This window comes from Phoxinus phoxinus, assembly GCF_949152265.1.
Source record: "Phoxinus phoxinus genome assembly, chromosome: 1".
NCBI classification, from domain to species: Eukaryota; Metazoa; Chordata; class Actinopteri; order Cypriniformes; family Leuciscidae; genus Phoxinus; species Phoxinus phoxinus.
The window spans coordinates 54350315-54371541 of record NC_136876.1 but is presented as its reverse complement, the minus strand read 5'-3'; the positions used below and the strand labels follow the sequence as shown (position 1 = coordinate 54371541).

The window sequence follows — 21227 nt, the reverse complement described above, 5'->3', positions numbered from 1 at the left end:
AAACTCCTTATATTTCGTTTGGAGTATAAGGGTCTTTCCCTGCCATTAATGCTTGGATAACACGTACGTCTCCTTCCATTAATAATAATAATGTCTAATGCGGTGGCTGTGAGATTATATAAACCAACGTCCGCTGCCGTGATGTTTTGGAATGACTTATCGCGAGAGAAAAAAGGACGCTTTAGTCGCATAACATCGGTTAATGGAAACGCCGTCATTTCGCAATAGTTTTGTATCGATATTTAGATAATAGCGCAAAACATTTGCGCAAATCTGTAATGGAAACGCGGCTAGTGAGAGATCGCTCTAGTCGCGGATCAAAAAAACACTTTTCTGTTCCGATAACAAATCGATTTGCCCCGCTCAGTGAAACACCCACTGAGAATTATTCTGATTTTGCCCTAGTTATTGGCGATTCTATTACACGGAACGTGAAAATAGAGACACCAGCCACCATAGTCACATGTTTGCCGGGAGCCAGAGCGCCTGACATCAAAGCAAATTTAAAAGTGCTGGCTAATGCTAAACGTAAATTCTCTAAGATTATTATTCACGTCGGCACAAATTTATATTAAATTAATATTAAAGAGGTGTGTGAACTTGCAAGTACGATGTCAGGCACTGTACTTTGCTCTGGCCCCCTTCCTGTTCGCCGGAGTGATGAGATAGTTAGTAGATTGTGTTCACTCAATGGCTGGCTGTCTGGGTGGTGTCCGCGAAATAATATAGAATTCATAGATAATTGGAAAAGTTTTTGGGGCAAACCTGACCTGTTGAAAAGAGATGGTATTCATCCCTCCTGGGTGGTGCTGCTCTTCTCTCTAGTAATTTGGTTCATAGTCTTAGAGATAAAACATGACAATCTGGGGCTCGGGTCAGGAAGCAGACAGACTGGCTTAACCGACCGTCTGCTAGCGGCCTCACGTCACCAAGGTCAGATAAATCCCATCACATAGAGACTCTTTCACCTAGATATCATCATATAGAGACTGTGTCTGTTCCCCGAATTTGGAAATCCAAAAAACGTTCAAACCCATCTAAGGTTAAAAATGTAATTGATGTTCAACAAATAAAAAACAGATATAATACGGATGAGCAAATGATAAAGCTTGGGTTGCTGAATTTTTTCGATCTCTTACTTCAAAAGCGCTAAAAGTTAATGATATGATTTCAGATTATAACCTAGATATGCTGTGTTTGACAGAAACCTGGCTAAAACCAAACGATTACATTGCTTTAAAGTCATAAATATGAGCCTCGTCTGAAAGGCAAAGGAGGAGGTGTTGCTGTAATTTATAGTAATATTTTCAGAATTACTAAGAAGTCTAGTTTAAAATATAATTATTTTGAAGTGTTTGGTGCTTAATATATCAATGATAAATCACGTTTGAGATTTGTGCTGGCTACTGTATACAGGCCACTGGGGTACCATATAGACTTTATCAAAGAATTTGCGGACTTTCTATCAGAATTAGTATTGGCTGCAGATAAAGTACTAATTGTTGGTGACTTTAATATACACATAGATAATGAAAAAGATGCATTGGGATTGGCATTTAAAGATATTGTAAACTCAATTGGAGTTAGACAACACGTGTCAGGACCGACTCATTGCCGTAATCATACTCTAGATCTAATACTATCACATGGAATAGATGTTGATGCCGTTGAAATACTGCAGCAGAGCGATGACATCTCAGATCACTATCTAGTCTCGTGTAAATTACATTTAGCCAAGGCTGCAAAGCCGACTCCGTGTTATAAATATGTTAGACCGATCACTTCTGCCACTAAAGATTGCTTTATCAATAATCTTCCTGATCAGTTTCATCATCTCAGCATCCCGAATAGCTTAGAAGAACTCGATATTGCAACAGAAACTTTTAACTCTCTGTTTTCCAGCACTTTAGACACAGTTGCTCCGTTACGCTTAAAGAAGATTAAAGAACATAGTCCAACACCGTGGCACAACGAGCACACTCAGGCCCTTAAGAGAGCAGCCAGAAAAATGGAGCGCAACTGGAAGAAAACAAAACTAGAGGTGTTTCGGATTTCATGGAAGGAGAGCTTGATTGCTTACAGAGAGGCTTTAAAAGCTGCTAGATCTGCTTATTTTTCAACCCTATTAGAAGAAAATAAACATAATCCTAGGTATTTATTTGAAACAGTGGCTAAACTAACAAAAAAGAAAGCTTCAAGCCCAGAAGTTTCCAAGAAATACAGCAGTAATGACTTTATGAACTTCTTCACTTATAAGATCGATAATATCAGGGACAAAATTATAACTACACTGTTAGCCCTTACTGTAGAAAAAGCCCAAATTCTTACAATATCATACCATTTTCCATTAAAACAGTAATATACAGGAATATACCTACAGGAATATACTGTGAAATAACAGCGCTCAAAGTCGACACTCAGAGGCTGTTTTCCCAATCTCACCCTATACCCTCATTCACTATTCCCTACACTAGTTCACTAATATTGTCACCGGGTGAAAGAACCAGATATTCTAAAAAATCCCTCATTGGTCCCAATTCTGGCTGTGCTTGATTGCTGGCCATAACGAGCGGCAGAGAGTGGTGAAGACTGCACAGAAGATCACCAGGACTCCACTACCCTCTCTGCAGAGCATCTACCACTGCAGAGTCCGCAGAAGAGCTGCTTCCATCCTCAAAGACCCCTCCCACCCCCAGCATGAACTGTTCACACTTCTACCCTCAGGACGGAGGTACAGAAGTGTGAAATGCAGGACTTCCAGATTTAAGAACTCTTTTTTCCCCTCTGCCATCAGACTACTAAACAGCTGATAGGAGTATGTTGAAACTATTATTTTATATAGAACTGCACCACCTCTTTTTAAATTTTTATCTTTTTATTGCTCTTATTATGAAAAGCACTTAACATTATTGCCTTCATTGCTTTTACTGTTCATTTTGTGTATTTTTGTTGTATGATATTGTATTTATTGGATGACATTTGGTGTGGAACGGCAAAGTAAGCATTTCATTGTGCAGGGAAACTATGTTTTCTGTCTGTGCATATGACAATAAACTCTTTGAACTTGAACTTGAACTGAGGTGAAACAGCTGCGCTTCATTGAAGCACGCGCTCAGGACAAGGGAGCATAAAAGGGAAGTGTTTGAGCAGTGAGAGGGTGGTGTATCTGGGCAAGTGTGTGTCTCCCGACAGCAGTGTGTGTCTTGACAGCGGCGCAACACAAGAAAGCTGAAGGTTGAATGTCTGATCGGTGTTCTATTGTGAAGTTTCCCCGAGACATGCTCATTAAGTGAGTTTTCTGAAGCAACCATGAACAGCAGCACCACGAAGTAAGTGAGGAGATTATATAGCAGAAAAAGGAGAAGTGACTGGCCAAAGTGAGAGAGGAAACCACCGCAGGATTGGAATAACACACCGAGGAAAAGTTAAGTGCACCCTTCATTTGATTACCCTTTGAGAAAACCACATGTGAAGCTTGTCCATCACCAGTGCGTGACTAACCTGTGTTGCGGGCAGTGTGTGTTATCCTGTTGATAGAGCGAAACGTAGTAACTGGAACAGCTGGGAGGATCGCTGATGTGCTCACGTCAATCTTCTGAAAACACTATTCCTTGGGTCATTCACCCTACAGCGAGAAGAGAAACGGGTCGATTAATCACTGTGGAGATGAAGTGAGTTGCAGTGTCTGAAAGAGGGAAATGCACACGTGTGAGGATTTATAAGAGTGATTTATGCACAAGTGTGGTGAGATCAAACGACTGTGTTTCCTCTGAAACTGTGATGAATGAAAATTGACGTCTGAATATGAAGATCCCTTCAAATTGATCTGTCTAAAACTGTGTCCAGGTTTCCCTTTGTGCACGGTGTGGCGAGGAGCTCAATACACCCTGAGCACCACAATTCACGAGCACTATCGCTCGCGTCAACGAAAGCCCAGTCTCAACGAACTCTCCAACAACGACGTTCTGCTGTACCCGGAACGAGAGCTGTTGTGGAAATTATCAATACTAAAAACCTGAATGAAGGAGACAAAGTCGATTCTCAAAAGATTAAACAAAGTATTTTATTTCATGCATGAAATAAGACGTTCCCACGCAAACAGCGTCTGATATGAGAAGGCCCATGGCATTCTCACGCAGAGAGCATCTGACACGAGAAGGCAAAGGCTAGTCCCTTTCGCCAATGTTATATACCCTAACACATCCTGTGTAAAAAAAACCTTTTGTTACCTTAAACCCAGACTTCTTAGCTCATGGTCTCATGTGCTCATGATCTCATGTCCAACATTTTATTTCTATCTAGACAGAACACTTGTCATGTCAGCAAAAAGTTCCCTGCTTTTAGCTACAGATCTCGTGTGCTGATCGAAACTGCGCACACACATATTGTCAGCCTTCACATGACTCAGAGAACATTTCGTTCCTGAAAGTTTGTCCTAACTTATAAATTTCTAAAAGCTTGGTTTTATATCTTTAATAATGTGCTTTTTGCTTATATGATTATTTTCCTTATGAGTAAACAATACATCTTCAACGTTAATAAAAGTTGTACCCATATAAAAGTAAAAGAACTCATTAAAAAGTAAAATTTCCATAACAATCCTCCCTATGTTCATTCAAAGAACATACACACAATTTGACATTTACTTTTCCATAATCATAGTAATTTACAACAGGTAAATTTTCCCCATGGTTACTTAATTTTCTAGTCAAACTCATGTTCGCTCTCGTTCTCATAATCCTCATCATCATCATCATCAGCCACTGAAACATTAACTTCGTCCTCTGGTGCTCTACTTATCACTGTTGTGTATTCCCCTGGATTCATTCTCACCATTGTTACAGTCACTGCCTTAGCAGTGATTCTAGAAATACAATTCATTAAACATGGAATCATTAAAAGAAAAATCAAGAAAATCAAAATCAAACATCCAATTGGCATAATGGTACTTATTAACAATTTCGTCCACCCCTGCAGGCCCAAGAACCAATTATCTAGTGAAGATGACATTTCATCTGGAGTGGCTACGGCCATTTTCATGTGTTCTATTATGTCTGATACATTTTGATAGACGTCAGTCAAATTAAAACAAAGAGGTTCCTACCATTTTGCATATTTCAAATAAACCTCCGTTCCTATATCTAAAAGTCCTGGATAACAGCACCCCATCCCTTTCTTAGGAAGGGTGTGGAAAGTGGTTTGACCACAGACATACTGTTCCAGCTGTTGTCTCTCGGAGGCCATCGTCGTCACCTGGACATGTGATATTTGTACCATTAGATGTTATACATTTGTTATTATTCATGATTATCGTGGTTTTACAGTGTGATGTACCAGCCATTATTGCCCCTTGTTGGGTCCCTAATTTACATAAACATACGTCTCCTAATTGTCGTTTCACTGCCCATACCCTGCCAAAGTCTCTAGTGATGTGTTCTGATGGGTTCTGACATTTGACTTTCTTTGGAGATATTGATTTGATTTCTATAGAATTTTTCACATTCAGTAATTTCTACATAGTACATGGAATTAGCCCTATTAATTCTCCTAAATTTTCAGTGATTTCTTCTAATTCCAAAAACTCTGGCATCACTCTAATTTAATCACCCTGAAGTGAGATATACCCCGCCCTGGTCAATAGACCCTCTCTGATAGCATCCTGATTACCTCCGTACACACCTTGCCATTGACATGGATCCTTACAAAAATACATGGCCTTACCCCATTTGTTCAAACGTTCTGGATTATACCCAGGTCCTACTGCTGAAATAGGATCACATATTATGCTTATCTTACTCCCTTTACCCTTTGTCATTTTCACCTCTATGCTATCATCTCGTGCTAGGCTCACAGCCACACTAATTAAGAGGATAAGATTTAGTAACATATTGCCACACATTACAACCTTGTCAGGCGAGAAAATGTTCTTGTTTGAACGATATCAGTCCCGTTTCTCTATGTATTTTTGTCTCAGGGCAGGTCTAGTTGATATCAGACAGGTTATTCCAATGCCCACGCCGTTAAAGTTCCACAAAGTCCTTGATACAGTTCTGACCACTTCTAAAATTGCAGGATCATCTCTTACTATTCGATTCCTCTGCTCTCCAGTGACGGTGGTTTTCAAATTGGTAACCTACGGGATGACACGCCTCTGGTTAGTCTGATCTCTGTTTGGCACTCGTTAGCTTTGAGTGGGATTCTTCTTCCGTTGCAGCTACCCGCATGAGCTGATGCTTCTCGACAGCGCGTCCCATGGCATCCACGAAGCCCTCTCCTCGACTTTCACCGCAGTGTGAGTTGTCAGCAAAACCTGGAATGGCCCCTGCCACCTTTTCGCCTTCCAATGCTTTCGTCTCAGATCCTTTATCAACACGAAATCTCCTGGCCGGATGCTGTGCAGGGCCGTCTCTGCTGGCTCTGGAACTGCTGCCTGGACCTGTTTTGAGATATCACAGAACACCTTATCCAGCTCAACACAATATTGCAACATGTCATGCTCACAAATAGTGGTGTCAGGCAATGTTCGAGGATTTTGTGCCTCCCAGTCCATCTGAGGTGGGCGAGCAAACAGAATCTCAAATGGTGAGAGCTGTGCGCGTCCCCTCTTTCTCATTCTCATTTAAGTTAGCTCCTCCCGCTTCCGGATGGTAATAGGAATGCTTCAACTGCTGAGATTGCACTGTTTACAAAATGTGAGCTATTGTCACTTAATAATTTTTCAGGATTTCCCCATCGTGGGACAATTTTTGTAGGAGCAGTTTTGCCACTCCTTTTGAATCTGCCTTTGTTGTTGGCATGGCTTCTACCCATTCTGAAAACATGTCGACTGCCACTACGCAGTATTTCTTTTTGTCAGATTTTGATAAGTCAATATAATCGAACATTACATTTGAGAATGGTCTCTGCGGCCTGGGGTGCCCCACCTGAATCATTGCCTGACCCCTCCCCACATTGTTAGTCCCACAAATCAAACATCTGCTGCAAAAATCTGCTGCCACTGTGGAAAAAAACTTTGGTAAATCAGTTATTTTGCATAATAGTAAACATCTCCATTTTCGATGCGTGATCCAATCCATGCGTCGGTTTAGCATATGCCTGAAAGAAAATGAGAAGGTAAACATGGTTTGTTATTTATTGGCTGGGGCCCCATTGTTCATTTTTATATTCACAGCCTGCCTTCTTCCATTTCTCTTTATCATAGGCAGAAGCGTGTTGTTTCATCGCTTCTGTCACCTAGTTCCTCATTCAGCTGTATTGCTATGGTTATCTGAACAGGAAGTCGAGCTGCAGCCTTCTCTGCTGATCTGTTTTATTTTTCAATGGATACTGCATTTTCTTTTTGGTCTATAGTCGGATTTGGTCTTTATTTGAATCGGCTCACAATCTGCAATCAGACCTACATTTTTTATCAGTAGCCCATAAACAATTTGGAAACTCTCTCCAACCCGTCTGTTATGACAGGGAGTTGTGTTAAACTCAGTCTGTTTAGTTTCACTTCCTCATCCAACTTCTGTGTTTTATGACATGGCTATTTGAACCAAACGGTATTTTCACTTTGGCAGATCATTCGTTTTTGATCTATCATGACCCAGTCGGTCAGTCCATGGCACCTGGCCATGAAGGGACCCGCGTCACGCCATTCAGCCTTCACTGGTTTGGCCAGTGATATGAGGCTTGTGCATTTTCCATGTCATAAAACACTGTCTGTTTGTCAGTCAATTTCACATTCAAAACACACCATTGGTCAGTCCAATACACATAGTCAGTCGTCACAATTTCTATGTCAACATTAAATCATCGCTGCGCATATTCACCATCATGATCAGTGCTCACATGAGAAGTGCAATGTAAATCTGAGTCTTCCATAAAGTCAGAAGATGGCAACACTGTCCTGAGCCGCTTTGTGGTCAGACATGTGTCAGAAATCTGCCATTCATATACAAACAGAGAAAAATCCTCTGTGCCTTCAGTTTCATGCGTCATTCTCATGTCAGCCGATAAGCCCTGATCACTACAATGAACAGAAACACCCAACTTACAAAGTAAATCCCTTCGCATTAAATTCACTGGGCATAACTTAGTAATTTAAAAAACAATGCACATTATTATTTTATTTTTTCCCCTTCAATTGAACACTCAAGTGTTTTCGAATATTGTTCTATGACCACACGACCAGTTGCACCTCTGGAAGAAGTCGTCTTCCCAGAGAGTGGAACTGGTTTTTTAACACTCTGTGGCTTTAATTACAAAATTGGAAGCTCCCGTGTCAAGCAGAAATAGTAAAGATACGTCATTAACAGTCATTTCTATCAAGGGTAAAGAAATATGAGTCTTATAGAAAACCCTAGCAAGCAAGTCTTCATTGCATAGAGCAGAATCAGAAAATAAAGGTAAATTATACTCATCAGCTGGAGAGACAGGAACCCCCGTCGCTCACCCCCTCCTCCTCCTTTCATCCGCCTGATTCCCGCCTTCGCCGTGTGGGCATTCACCACGCCAATGTCTTTTTCATCCACAATTAAAACATTTGTCTGGATCATAGGGCTCTTGGCGTTGTTGTTGAAATGGTTGACAGTTTCGTCCTTTTCCACGACCACGACCGCTGCCACTTCCTCTGCCAGTGCCTCTCTGGTTCTGTTGGTGATGGTTGGAGTTGTTGTTGCCCATATACACACCTTGCATTGTCACCAGGGCCAACATGAGGTCTTTGTCTTGCTTGGCTGCTTTGGTTTTTCGCTGTGCTTTCATGATGTCTTGCGTGTCGTCTCATTTCTACTGTGGAGGCCAGTTGCCATCCGACACAGCTCTTTTGAATTGCTTTTGAAATGTCACTGTCCAATCCATCCAAGAACAAAGTCTTTACTTTCATTTTCTGGAGGGCTGCAGAGCGGTGGTGGTTGTTCGTGTGGTGCGTTAGGAACTGCGTGACCCCGTCCTTCTGCGGCTGCTGGAATCTGTGTTGTATTGCCAATGTTATATACCCTAACACATCCTGTGTAAAAAACCCTTTTGTTACCTTAAACCCAGACTTCTTAGCTCATGGTCTCATGTGCTTATGATCTCATGTCCAACATTTTATTTCTATCTAGACAGAACACTTGTCATGTCAGCAAAAAGTTCCCTGCTTTTAGCTACAGATCTCGTGTGCTGATCGAAACTGCGCACACACATATTGTCAGCCTTCACATGACTCAGAGAACATTTCGTTCCTGAAAGTTTGTCCTAACTTATACATTTCTAAAAGCTTGGTTTTATATCTTTAATAATGTGCTTTTTGCTTATATGATTATTTTCCTTATGAGTAAACAATACATCTTCAACGTTAATAAAAGTTGTACCCATATAAAAGTAAAAGAACTCATTAAAAAGTAAAATTTCCATAACAGAGCGCAGGCGGGTAAAGTACCGTGATCCGGCCACACAAGCCGAGCCTGAGCACTGTCACTGTCTGTCCCTCGGAGAAGAGGAGAAACTGCTGTCCTTCCATCGGCTGTTCTACGAACACACACACCAGCCGAGCCTGAGCACTGTCACTGTCTGTCCCTCGGAGAAGAGGAGAAACTGCTGTCCTTCCATCGGCTGTTCTACGAACACACACACAAGCCGAGCCTGAGCGCTGTCACTGTCTGTCCCTCGGAGAAGAGGAGAAACTGCTGTCCTTCCATCGGCTGTTCTACGAACACACACACAAGCCGAGCCTGAGCACTGTCACTGTCTGTCCCTCGGAGAAGAGGAGAAACTGCTGTCCTTCCATCGGCTGTTCTACGAACACACACACAAGCCGAGCCTGAGCGCTGTCACTGTCTGTCCCTCGGAGAAGAGGAGAAACTGCTGTCCTTCCATCGGCTGTTCTACGAACACACACACCAGCCGAGTCTGAGCGCTGTCCTTTGCCTGTCTCACGAGCACATCTGACAGGTCGAAGAGACGAAGAAAGCCACTGTCTCACCCACGAACCAGCGAGAAGAGGAACCCCCGAAGAACCACTTACCTGCACCCCCCGTTCCTCTTCCCACGCCGGGTCCCAGCCACGAACATTCGCATCACTGCTTTTATTATTTTAAATTAATAAAATACTTACCTTTTAAAATTCACTTCTTGTTGTCCGCCTCTTGGTCTTGGTGTCCTCTGGTGTCTGCTCCTCCGGAGTGTGGTTATTGACCCTCTGCCCTAACATCGGTTACGTCCACTTGACAGAGTGAATGAAAAGAAGTGAGTGAATTGAGACACTGATGAACTTCTGATAAGCAGAATCACTGAAGTACAGAGAAACAAGAACAGAAAAAAAGAGAAACTCAAGAACTACAACTGACTTCCAGCCACACTTGAGTGTGAAACCAGTTTAACATTATTTCTTCCATACATGTACAAAAGTTATTGTTGAGAATGAACAGAGATTTTGTTAATAACAAAGTTTGTTGTCACCATGATGGAGATCAGTATTTGCTTTAGTTGGTCTCTTGTACCTTGTCTTAAAAAATTATTCCATTCATCTCTCTCTGGCTGTTGTAACAGTGAATTTATAAAGCGCATTTGTTACGGAAATAACAAGTCAAGACGAAGTTGATCAGGAGTTTTTGGTTTTATGATGATGTCATAATCATTCATGAGTTTTTGCTTATTTTTGTATGTAAGATATGAATTTATGGGTTTAATGCCATATATCTGATAATCTACAACATGAAATCCAGCAATATTTCTGTAATCAGGTCAACTGAAATTTATTTAAATCATATAGAGCATTAAAATTGTATTAACTCCTGCTTGACGCAGGCACACACAGACATCAACAATCAGCGTATGAATCTCAACAATAGTGACGATCAAAAGTTTCATGTCGCAATGCAAGCTGGGTACCAGGATAGTATAAAACTCCCAGCATGCTCTGCTGCATGAATAATAATTAAAAATATGTATTCCCACCATTGTTGAGATGCATATTCTAATTTGTGATATTTCTGTGTTTCTGTATTGCAGTGTAGCTGTGTTATTTTTGATTATGCTTGAGTTAGAAATCAATTAGTCATTGTTGCTGTTGTTTCACAGTGGTGGTAATGTAACACTTCTGATTGAGAATTAAACTCTGAATGAGTGAGAAGTAACATCTTAGTGAATGGACAGGCTATATAATGAATTCGTCATGATAGTGAATATAATCGCAATCATCTATCTCTATAATGGTAACTTCAAATCAAACATTTTCAATTTAACATATCAATAACTACTTCTGTAGATGTATGACAGAAATAAAGTCATACTGGTTAATAATACGTGTAATAATGTGTAATGGCTGGAAGTCAGTTGTAGTTCTTGTATTTCTCTATTTTCTGTTCTTGTGTTCCTCTTTCCTTCAGTGATTCTGCTTGTTAACAGCAGGTGTTCATCACTAATGCTCAACAATCACTTACATATTCACTTAATTATCTTATCAATGTTCATTTTTACTCTTTGTAGTGTGGATTTTCCTGTGGGGTTGAAAGGGTTAACCCCCTGGGGTCGGCAATCACGCCGGCGTGATCTGCTCGCTTTTTTTCTTATCAGTGCAAAAGAGATTCAAAATACTTTGTTGGTTTTGATCTTACATTTAAGTGTTTTACATCATTCGATCCAGTTAAGTTTCTATTTTTTTTTGTGTATACTCACAATAAAAACAAAGTGTTGTGTCTTTCGCCAAATAAAGAAAAATAAACATGATGCGAGTTCTGCCTTCTCTCTGTCAGGGAAGTCCATTCTGAAACGCGTCCGAAAATGAACTGTAACTCAGCGAATACTTGTCACTCAGGAACGAGACATTTGTCTTTATGAAGCTAGAATTCTCTTCTTTTAAAATAAGTAATTTATATTAAAAAACACATATTCTTAGTTTATGTAATCCGTTTGAAACCAAGGAGAGGCGCAGTTTTTCGTTCTCTCTTCATTATTTTTAATGAGCTGATGCCGCCACGCCCCCCGGCGCTATTCACATGCTAATAGTTGAGGTGATCTATATTCCTCGCACACGCCCTCCGATCAATGCCATCACGCAGTTTCTCGTCAGATTCACGGATAGTTCATCGTGTTTTGAGGATGGCACGCTTCTCTGGTAAAGTCGTCCTCCAGATGATTATGGACAGCGAGGAAGAATTCACCTTTTCCTCAGACGGAGAACGGCTTCATTTTCAAGAGCGAATTGATCCCGCCGAGGATACAAGTTCGAGTAAGTTGTTTAGTGTTTATATAATTCTTTTCTGATTATATAGAACTCATGTGAATTTTCAGACTATATTTTGCTTAGTTTTGGTTAGCTTTTGACATCTTACAGGAAAGATTGCCTTACAATATCCCTAACATTCGTATATGGTCGTGTTTCAATGTGATATTACTCTCTAAACATATTTATATTATATTTCAATCCGTTTTGATTAGCTTATGACACTGATTATCATGCTAAAAATACTGACTTTTGCGAATATCTGCTTAGGTGTAAATATGATTTCGTGCAAATATATTTCAGCCTCCGGTAAAATGTGATACTGTCTAAATACTAGACATTATATTTTTATATATAAATGTTCGGTTTTGGTTAGCCTATGACACACGCTAAAATATTGCCACAGATGATTGTGAATACAGGTGTAAATGTTTGAAATGCTCTAAATGCGTGCGCAGATAATGGCCATCAACAGCTCGCGATCTATGGCCCATAAATAGATATTTCTCCGTCCTATGGCCCATTAACAGATATATAGACTACATGCATTGTGCGTCCATACCCATTAATCGCCCATATTTGGATAATGTATGCTAACAGTTGTTTTTATTATTTTAGGAATGTGTTTGCATCACACTCTCCTTCTCCAGCACCGCAGAGGGACACGCAGGTGTCGTTCAGTTCTCAATCAAGAATGATGGTAAGTGCACAGACGTAATATTTTACTGATGAAATGGAATTGTGTTTACAATATACATAATCAGAGGTGTCAAAAGTATTCACATTCATTACTCAAGTAGAAGTACAGATACTAGGGTTTAAAATGACTTCTGTAGAAGTTGAAGTATCAACTCAAGCTTTTTACTCAAGTAAAAGTGTAAAAGTACTGGATTTTAAAACTACTTAAAGTATAAAAGTAAAAGTAATGCAAGGCAAAAAATGCCATTAAGGACAAAAGCTTAGACCGCGCCAAAGGGGCCTATAGTGCATCCAAAAAAAAAAAATCTAAGGCCATAATGACTATAATGTTATATATATTAAAATGTAAATGTTGAAAAACTTGTGAGGCACTAGGCTCCCTGTTTCAGCCGCATATAAGGATTTCAGATATTGCCATCTTTGTGGGGATATTTTGACACTATAATGGTTGCGCACACACACACACACTCTCTCTCTCTCTCACACACACACACACGCACGCGCACACACACACACACACACACACTCTCTCTTCTCTCTCTCTTCTCTCTCACACACACACACACACGTGTACACACACACACACTATCTCTCTCTCTCTCACACACACACTCACTCTCTCTCTCTCTCTCTCTCTCTCACACACACACACACACACACACACACACACACACACGCACACTCAGTCTCCCTCTCACACACACGCACACACTCTCTCTCTTCTCTCTCTCACACACGCGCGCACGCACGCACACACACACACACACACTAACGATTATGTTTGCCACTTATCCCGCGATTGTCATACAGTAGGCAATATTGTAAAAACGGCTGTCCCCAAAGCAATATTTGACGCGATTTGCCCCGTATTCTTGAGCACAAAACGGTTGATTAATTTCTCCCTCGCTTACCGCATCTACAGTAGGTTTCCTTCGGAGGAGTTGTGCCGCTTCGCACAACAAAATGTAACTACAGCGCGCCGCGCGGACAGCCTCTCACAAGTTAGAAAGAAAACACAAAGCCAATCAGTTTAGCGATGTGTGTTCAGGAGGCGGGACTCAGATCTATAGTATAATTGCCCATTTTTTGAACGACGACAAGCCGGAATGAAAACAAGCAGAAATTAAATAGGAGTAACGAGGCTATTTTTAAAAAGTAAGGAGTAGAAAGTACAGATAATTGCGTGAAAATGTAAGGAGTAGAAGTAAAAAGTCGGCTGAAAAATAATTACTCAAGTAAAGTATAGATACCCAAAATTTCTACTTAAGTAATGTAACGAAGTATTTGTACTTCGTTACTTGACACCTCTGTACATAATATACTCGTCATAATATACAAGTAGGGCCTACCTATTCTTGTGTGAAATTACAAAATCGGTTGTCTTTTTCTTAATCCATGGCTATAGTGATTGATAGCGATAATAATACAGTTTCTTTGATTGTGTTATCAACAGATGTGACAATGAACATGTCCAAGCACCGGTCCCGAAGAGAGCCATGGCAAACAAGCAACAGGTCCAAGTCCACCCTGTCATGGAAAACCGAGACTGATGTTGACATGGTTGCACAGACTGCGTGATTCCTGCCCGCACGGGAAACTGGACCGCAAGTGACCTCTGTTTACTCACATTCGCCCATGAGTCTGTTTGTAACAGTATACACTACCTTTCTTTCTTTTTTTTAAAGGATGTGTTAAGTTATATTGTTAGGAAATATTTCTATTTTGAATAAATGCTTTTCTTTTTAATCAGTGAATCCTGAAAAAAATATCACAGGTTATAAAAAAATATTAAGCAGCACAACGGTTTCCAACATTGATAATACCTGATTATCAAATCATGATATTAGAATGATTTCTGAAGGATCATGTGACACTGAAAACTGGAGTAAGGATGCTGAAAATTCAGCTTTGATCAAATAAATAAATTATATTTTATAGTATATTAAAATAGAAAATCATTATTTTAAATTGTAATAATATTTCACAATATTACTGTTGTTTCTGTATTTTTTATCAAATAAATGCAGCCATCTTCCAAAAATATTAAAAATATTAAAAATGGTAATGTGTCCAAACGTTTGACTGGTACTATATGTTTATATATGTACGGTAGCACTGTGGTCTTGTGAGGCACAACATTTAGTTCCTCCACATAGAGGAATTACAATAAAAACAGATTAAAAAACAAAACCTTTGAATCTCCTCTCATTCTCAGATTCTCCTCTCTGCCTCACAGCACCGTGATGGGGGCATTAGCCATGGATGGGGGAGTGTCTATTGTCTCCCCTCATTCATATTCATGGCCATCAACACCCCTACGCATAAAGCAGTGCTGGCACAAAAACTGACTTGCAAAGTTTAAATCATTATATTGTTGTTTTGTGAAAGAGTGATCAGAATGATTTTCACATCATTTTGTAGTAAACATTCTAGCCTACAAGAATGGTAACTCAAAAGTCTTGTGCCAAACTATTCAGTATGAGTTATATGAGCTCATTGCAGTGACAAATTTTTCCCCAAAACTTACTAACCACGCATAATATTTTTTTTCTATAAAATGCAAACATGTAACTTCCATTTTGCTCACATATTATTGTAGCAGAGTTTGCGCTGCAATACAGCAGAATTATGTGTTGGCCAAAGGTATGTTGTAAGTAGCTGAAATTTGCACAAATGTCAGGGCATGTCAAAACCTCTCAAGGGCCCCAAAAACCCCTCAGACCCCTGAGGGTTAACAGTGTAAGATAAAAAGACACACCCACGAAAAGTATTTAAACAGTAATAAACTGTTAGTTATAAAACAGGTTTATAGTTTACTGTAAAATTTAGTTTTTTGGGTCACCATTGTGCTGAAGAGTAGAGCCTGTGCTTCAGTCCAGGAGAAAATCTAGAAACATTGATGATACGCTGCATGTTGCTTTATTTAACAGGCGGTGACTGTGGAAATATTTTTATGTACTTAAGTTTTTTAGTGGTTTCTAATGAAAGTTCTTAACTCTTTTCTCACATTATTAATGCATTACACATTTTAGTTAATACATTTAAATGACAGTTGGTCAATTTAAGGCAGTCGGTTTCTGCAAGTGAAATAAGTTTTAACTCGAGTTTAAATTTAGTGCATTTTACAGTAACAAACTGTATATTACAGTAAAGAACTGTACAATTAACAGTAAATTACTGTAAAAAAACGGTAAGGTCTAACAGTGTATGCAACTGTCTAATACAGTATCGCATCAGGAAGTGCATTGTAGTCTCCCTGAGGGAAATTTTGATTCATTCATTACTATAGGAGAAGAAAAATTTTGCAAACTCGTCAAATCATCTAAATCGACAACTTGTATGTTAGACCCTATACCGACTAAGCTACTGAAAGAGATGCTTCCAGATGTCATAGATCCTCTTCTTAATATCATTAATTCATCTTTGTCTCTAGGATACATACCAAAAACCTTTAAGATAGCTATGATTAAACCGCTTGGTAAAAAAACGCAACTTGATCCTACAAAACTAGTCAATTACACCCTTGTGAAAAAGAAGTGTGCTTAATTGTATTGAAAGCGTACTTTTTTTGTGCTTAATATCATAAAAGTATACTTTTTGAAAAGTGCACTTGCAGATAATATAATATAGTTCAAATTAAATACCACTTAAGTGTACTTAAAGGGAATGCACTTTAATGACAATATTTCTTAACACACTTAAGTGCACTTTTTACAAATGCACTTTGTAATAATGTCTAATTAAGCTTAACTTAAAGTAAGTACACTTTAATCACAATATTTCTTAACACACTTAAGTGCACTTTTTACAAATGCACTTTGTAATAATGTCTAATTAAGCTTAACTTAAAGTAAGTACACTTTAATCACAATATTTCTTAACACACTTAAGTGCACTTTTTACAAATGCACTTTGTAATAATGTCTAATTAAGTGTAACTTAAAGTAAGTACACTTTCATCACAATATTTCTTAACACACTTAAGTGCACTTTTTACAAATGCACTTTGTAATAATGTCTAATTAAGTTTAACTTAAAGTAAGTACACTTGCATCACAATATTTCTTAACACACTTAAGTGCACTTTTTACAAATGCACTTTGTAATAATGTCTAATTAGGTTTAACTTAAAGTAAGTACACTTTCATCACAATATTTATAAACACACTTAAGTGCACTTTTTACAAATGCACTTTGTTATAATGTCTAATTAAGTTTAACTTCAAGTAAGTACACTTTCATCACAATATTTCTTAACACACTTAAGTGCACTTTTCACAAATGCACTTTGTTATAATGTCTAATTAAGTTTAACTTAAAGTAAGTACACTTTCATGACAATATTTCTAAACACACGTAAGTGCATGTTTTAAAAAGGCACGTTGTAATAATGTCTAATTAAGTTTTACTTAAACAGTTATTTTGATGTATTGACTAATATACTAAATAAAAGAATAATTTTAATGGAAAATATGAAAAAAATAATTGTTTTTAATTTCAACTCAAGTGTGTTTACTAATTATTTTGTTGATGTATTTTAAATGTGTTTAGTCTATAATATATATTGTGTGCATTAATGCACTTGAAATGTATTTTTCCTCTAAACTGCAATACATTTGTTTATACAGTATACTCCAGTACAACTTATTGTTGACATTTTTATCACCAGCTTCTGCTCTATGAACTCAATTAAAAGTGTCAGTTTTCTACATAATATTTGACAATAAAATGTAATTTATGAGAGGAGTTCTTAATGTAATATTAATGTATTGTACTTTACATCTGTGTAGAGAATACTTTTAATATCATTATGTTGATCTAAGTAAATTAAACACATTTAGTTGTGAGCAAAGTTAAACAAATCTAAACAAAATTAAATTGCATTTAAATTCAGTTAAAATACATTTAATTTAAATTAGACTACACTACACTATAAGAATGATTGACTTTTAGTTAGGTGAATGAATCAAGTTTTGTGAACTTACAGAGTCTAACAACACAATGAGTTTGAACAGAAATTAAAAAGCTGAAATATAACCATGAATGACATATATTAACTTTATTTATTGCGCATGCGCCAGAAATACTACGTCACGATGACGCACTACTTCACTAGAGTTTGAAAAATGCACTGTTATGTTTCTGTAATCGCGATTCGTGAGGAAAGGATCAGGAAGAGAACGCCACGTTTGATTACAGATGAGACGTTATACTGCAATAATGAGTCAAGTAAGTATATCTTGATGCTTTCTTTATTTTAAAATTTTCACCGTAACATGGCAGTTGTTATTGCGATTAAGAGTGTACGTTAACACATTAACGTTACATTATTTACATCGCAGACATACGCAATAGACTCGGGACTGGGAGGTGAATAAGTTTTCAATAATTTATCTATGATTGCATTCTAATAATTTCTTACATCATAATATGTTCGCGTGTGGGTGTGTTCGACGAATTTGGCTGCTGAAAAAATATATAATTTAATTAAACCGACTTTTTAAATCATTTAAACATTACTAAATGACAAATTTGCTAAATACAGATCCAATATTGTAACACTCGAAGACATTTATATACATTTAATACATATAATCAATGTTATAACCACCATACATATTTAATATATCACTCTAGAAATAATGCTTGTAATGTAGCATTATTTTTTTATTTTTGCATTTGAAGAGTGAGTTGTTCAGTTACTATTTGTTTTGGAATATGTTATTTTTTTGTGCTTATCTGGAGTTACACGTTCATTTTGCAGGATCAGTTCATTTGTGATTGGAGATACAGTGCAAGCGGTGTGGAATCACAGGCCTTTATTGATGAGGTGATGTTAACGTTACATAATTTGTCATGAATTGTTGCACAGACAGCACACCCTGATCAAGCTGAAACACTGCTATCAAGTCACTTACTATCCCTATAGCTTTTAAATACTTTAAATCTTCTCCATTTGTAAGTAATAAATTCCCACCTGTGCATTTACAGATGCCCCTATAATCTTCATATATTTTACAGGTATCAAACCAAAGGAAGAGGGCCGCAGAATTGCTGTGTCAACCGTGGTGCCAGTAAATACAGGAACATCCTTCATGAAGATGTGCGCGGTAAGCTGAAACTTACAAGCCAAGATGAGGATACGTTTGCATGGGTCTTGGGTATGGAAGTAAAATAATGCCAAATGTTTTTGAAACAAAAAAGCCTGTTGAATTGCACTACTTGAAAAAAAAAAAAAATGCATTGCATTTACTATGCTTGCATTTTAATGCATTGTATTTTTAGGGCTTGCATTGGGTTGAAATTTAAGCTGTGAATATTTCGATTAAAAACATTTCAAACCCATTTTCATTATTAAAAATCCAATAATCCATATTCACCTTTAATATTTTACTTCAAAAATATTCAAATGGTTTAAAAATACAACCTATAATATTTGACAGGTGATTTTCGGTCAAAAAAATGTTTCCGCTTCGCATATTCAGTGGTTCGAATTGGACAGTAAATTCAACTTTAACATCCAGGAACTGCTAGCCTGGAAATCCAGACCCAAATCCGAAAGATTAAGGGTCTGGCATTGAGTAATATAAATCAGCCAACTCGAGGGGCGGCACCAAGCATGTATTTGAAAATCTCACTGCACGCAATTGGATAATACTAGTACGACCAATCACAACTAAGCCCCATACGCCTAGCTACCAGCGGAGCTAACTGGTAGATTAGACTCTTGCCGGCAAAACAGTAAAAACATCCTTCTTACAAAGGAACGTTTCGAGCACCGTCTTCGGTTCCTCTTTTAGATAAAAGTCTAACTCGTTCATTGTAGCGGCCAAAGCTGTTTCAAACAACTGGTGTTCATCCACAGCCATCTTGCAATGTTACTAATGACGAATAATTTTCATCATTATTTTCGTCACCGACATTTTTTCACAGACGAAAACGAGAGGATAACTAAATAAAAACCAGTTTTAAATGACGACAACTATGACGAAAATATTTTGACATTTGATTGGGGAATGAATAAACTGCTTCATCAGGGCAGTACTAAATAAAAAGAGAACACAATTTTTTGTTATCCCTCTTATTACTATAATTATTAACATTTTGCAGATACTGCAAGGTGTATATAAACTTTAAAGCGCAACTGTATATCTATCACTTTCATTCAATTGAGCCAAATATAATAATGGACTGGATCTGTTTTTATAAACAATTGTTTTCCTTCTGTTTTTGTTTTCTTTCTTCAAGGTATTTTTTCTGACTTTCCTGCTTCTCTGGAACATTTCCATTCACATATACTCTGGAGAGCTTCTGGGACATAGACATAAACAGCACTTTCCAACAACTTCAAAACATTTGGTGACAAACGATTTTGAATTTTCTTGTTTTTATGCCGTTGGAGTTCTTCAGATTTTGTTTTGTTTTTTGTTTTTAGACAAACTTACATTCACTGTAATTGAGTAAGATTTTAGAAGAAACCATTTGGTCCTGTTGGTGCTAGTAAAGGTTTAAGAGCTTTAATATATTTACTTTAATATTAAGTCTCATTTGCTAACATTAGTTTATACATTAGCCAAAATGAACTAACAATGAACAATTTATTTACTGTATTTATTCATCTTTGTTAATATTAGGTGTGTGTGCGTGCGTGCGTGTGCGTGTGTGTGTGTGTGTGTGTGTGTGTGTGTATGTATGTGTATGTGTTTTTTTTATGGGGACCAAATTACCCCAAAAGTAGTAGTACCAGTAAATTACATGGAAACAAAAACAATTTTATATATCATACAGAATGTTTTCTGAAAATGTAAAAATGCATAATGTTTTCTGTGATGTTTAGGTACCTTTGTATTTGAGGAAGAAAATGATTGTGCATATAAGCTTCATTGTCCTCCAGACTCTTTCTAAAGGAGTTAAAGTGTTGTAACTGTTTGTGTTTATGTATAGTGTTTCTTTTGATTGTAACTAGGTTATTAAGAGATTTTTTTTTATTAAAATTTGAAATGTACTAAATTACAACTTTATTATAAAAAATGATAATTATAAATGTATTTAATTATATAACGAACGATGTACATGTATATTACATTAAAGTATATTTTAGTTCACATTAATTGCGTGTCAGTATATTGTGTAGTGCACTTAAAGTATATTTTAAAGACACTAGAAGCTGTAATCAAAGTAGATATAAAGTTGTATTAAAGTCCCACTTAAGTTGTTCCAAAAAATCACTCTTAATGGCAACTTATTGCATTTTATTTCAACTTAATATGTGATACATTTGAAATTAATTACACTTAATGTGCATTGAGTGCGCCCAAAACAATACATTTAATTCACA

General features: G+C 37.7%; 2 long non-coding RNA genes across 2 annotated transcripts in view; both read left to right on the top strand.

Moving 5' to 3' along the window:
• The window catches only part of LOC307001741, a 253624-nt gene extending 238878 nt beyond the window's left edge, over window positions 1-14746 (top strand). The window contains exon 3 of the long non-coding RNA XR_013798311.1: window positions 14343-14746. This is a non-coding gene — a long non-coding RNA (uncharacterized lncRNA). The remainder of the gene's footprint in view (window positions 1-14342) is intronic.
• A 3229-nt stretch (window positions 14747-17975) lies between these two features.
• On the top strand, window positions 17976-20889 carry LOC306999479. Its single transcript, XR_013797862.1, has 3 exons — window positions 17976-18719; window positions 18911-18999; window positions 20138-20889. It is a non-coding gene; the product is annotated as an uncharacterized lncRNA (long non-coding RNA).
• Window positions 20890-21227: the final 338 nt, after the last annotated feature.